We start from the raw sequence: 3530 nt of genomic DNA on the forward strand, positions 1-3530 counted from the left end.
ATGATTCATACAGATATTCTGTAATATCAATGGGAAATCAATTCGCTACTGTATACGACGTTGCAACGTTGAAGCCTACAGAATGGGTTGGCGGTGTGGTAAGTAGAAAGTAGAAAAAATAAAAACTTATTGAATATGTTCTGATTGTGTAATTAATTTGTTAGGTTATCGATTTGCTCGCCTGGACCATATGCTACGATTCTCAAAAGTCACACCGGAGGATTGGCTACCTTCCATACCTCTTAGTGGTGAGTTAAATTAATAATATTGAAAAGTAGTGTTATAGACGGTAAATTAATAATGTTTGTTGCGTAATTACAGCAACAGGCGTTGGAAGCCAACAATAAAGAAAGTGTTGAGAATTTCTACCTTCTGGGGTGTCATATTGGATAACTATGTGAAATTCAGGACTGTGAGAAGGTAAGACACCATACCAATTGCAAATGATGTTTTCGGATATAGAATGTTGAATTTTGTCAAATTGGGTGTGAATTTGTTGCAGATAATGATCACAATAAACTACCATAATTCACACTGGTATCTGTTGGTGTTGGATTGGTAGATCATGTTGTAACAATATATGATAGTATGTTTACAACTGAAGCAGCTAAACAGAGAGTGAAGGATGCTAAGAGATTGGTATGTATGTATGTATGTATGAAAGGACATTATGTAAATTATAATGCATAATTTTTTTGGTGCATAACTTCTTCTATTTTAATGCAGATTAAAATATTAGATTCTTATAATAAGAAACGCATTTGGGTTGAGTCATGTGGATCTCTAGGAAAGTATCCCTTGAAAAACTTCAAATTTGTGGAGCATAAGAAGAATAAGCAATTGAATGGGTATGAGATGTTATCACAAATAGAAAGCTTAATTTATGCAGTATTCATCATAATTGACATGTGTGGTTTTCAAATTTTGTAACAGATATGATTGCGGCATGTATGTGATGATGTGGATGGAATCGATCGGTTCTACAGGGGCAACTGGTGATTTTGTAAGTGGATAGAAAAAATTGTTTGTGGTAAAATTGTTAAAAGTCGTAGATTGAATGCTGTAGTTGACAATACTTAACGTTCTGACAATTTGAATATAGGTTGTTGGAGACTGGGATCGATCGCGAGTATTAAATGATCTCGTAAGCCACAATCAAAATGAACGAAGACAGGAGATAACAAAAGCCGCAATATTACATAAGAATAACAAAAGGATGCAATGATGTAAATGTCGAGTTAATTTTGTATAAGATTTATAATTTTGTATACGATTTATAATTTGTATACGATTTATATTTTTTATGTGAATATAATTATGAATGAGATGAGAAAAGTTAGCAGTATGTTGTTGTACATGTTTCTTATACACATTAAGGGTCATGTCGATACTAATATAGTTTGTCGATATTTTTTTTCCAGAATGAATTTTTACAAGGTGCATCAATAAAGTGTCGATCCATATATAAAAAAGTGTCGATCCCAAAATCATCGAACCCAAAAGTATAATGTAATATGTAATTTTTAATCTAACCGGTACAATTATACCGGTTTTATGAGAGAATAAGTCTAAATAATGTGTCGACACTAATATAGTTTTGTCGATATTTTTTTTCCAGAATGAATTTTTACAAGGTGCATCAATAAAGTGTCGATCCATATATAAAAAGTGTCGATCCCAAAATCATCGAACCCAAAAGTATAATGTAATATGTAATTTTTTAATCTAACCGGTACAATTATACCGGTTTTGAGAGAATAAGTCTAAATAATGTGTCGACACTAATATAGTTTGTGTCGATATTTTTTTTCCAGAATGAATTTTTACAAGGTGCATCAATAAAGTGTCGATCCATATATAAAAAAGTGTCGATCCCAAAATCATCGAACCCAAAAGTATAATGTAATATGTAATTTTTCAATCTAACCGGTACAATTATACCGGTTTTATGAGAGAATAAGTCTAAATAATGTCGACACTAATATAGTTTGTGTCGATATTTTTTCCCAGAATGAATTAAAAACAAGGTGCACCCATAAAGTGTCGATCCATATATAAAAAAGTGTCGATCCCAAAATCATCGAACCCAAAAGTATAATGTAATATGTAATTTTTTAATCTAACCGGTACAATTATACCGGTTTTATGAGAGAATAAGTCTAAATAATGTGTCGACACTAATATAGTTTGTGTCGATATTTTTTTCCAGAATGAATTTTTACAAGGTGCATCAATAAAGTGTCGATCCATATATAAAAAGTGTCGATCCCAAAATCATCGAACCCAAAAGTATAATGTAATATGTAATTTTTCAATCTAACCGGTACAATTATACCGGTTTTATGAGAGAATAAGTCTAAATAATGTGTCGACACTAATATAGTTTGTGTCGATATTTTTTTCCCAGAATGAATTAAAAACAAGGTGCACCCATAAAGTGTCGATCCATATATAAAAAAGTGTCGATCCCAAAATCATCGAACCCAAAAGTATAATGTAATATGTAATTTTTTAATCTAACCGGTACAATTATACCGGTTTTATGAGAGAATAAGTCTAAATAATGTGTCGACACTAATATAGTTTGTGTCGATATTTTTTTCCAGAATGAATTTTTACAAGGTGCATCAATAAAGTGTCGATCCATATATAAAAAGTGTCGATCCCAAAATCATCGAACCCAAAAGTATAATGTATATGTAATTTTTCAATCTAACCGGTACAATTATACCGGTTTTATGAGAGAATAAGTCTAAATAATGTGTCGACACTAATATAGTTTGTGTCGATATTTTTTTCCCAGAATGAATTAAAAACAAGGTGCACCCATAAAGTGTCGATCCATATATAAAAAGTGTCGATCCCAAATCATCGAACCCAAAAGTATAATGTAATATGTAATTTTTAATCTAACCGGTACAATTATACCGGTTTTATGAGAGAATAAGTCTAAATAATGTGTCGACACTAATATAGTTTGTGTCGATACTAATTTAAATATCAAGTGTTTTCCCCGTTTATATAGTACTCTTAATCGAGAAACCCTAAACATAAATGCAAGCAGGCAGATCTTCCTCTCCTCTTTCTTCCTTCTACCGTTATCATAAGTGACGATCAGATATTCAGGTAAATTTATCGATATTTTATGGGTTTGATTGATTTCTATATTGGAGTTTTTATCCTGAATGTGTTTGTGTTCCATTGTAATAGGGGTACATCCAACCAAAATGGCTCCAAAACGTCAGCGTCAGAAGCGAGGTCTTTCTCAAAGCTCTTCTCAACCCAGTTCTTCTCAACCACCTCCTCTGTAACAAACGATTCTTCTGAGGAAATCAGGTCCTTCGAAACTCTGAACTTTAGATCCGACATGGAGAAACAAAGATGGCAGACGAGTTTTAAAGTAAGGAAGATTCGTCCCGAACGTGTCATTGACCTGGGTTCTTGTTTGATGATAAATATGCATTTAGTTTTAAATCCACATTTACATCTTGGGGTTGGCTTGAATTCCTTGGTGTAGAACCAAGATATTA

Source organism: Hibiscus syriacus, unplaced genomic scaffold (assembly GCF_006381635.1).
Source record: "Hibiscus syriacus cultivar Baekdansim isolate YM2019G1 unplaced genomic scaffold, ASM638163v2 tig00111769_pilon, whole genome shotgun sequence".
NCBI classification, from domain to species: domain Eukaryota; kingdom Viridiplantae; phylum Streptophyta; class Magnoliopsida; order Malvales; family Malvaceae; genus Hibiscus; species Hibiscus syriacus.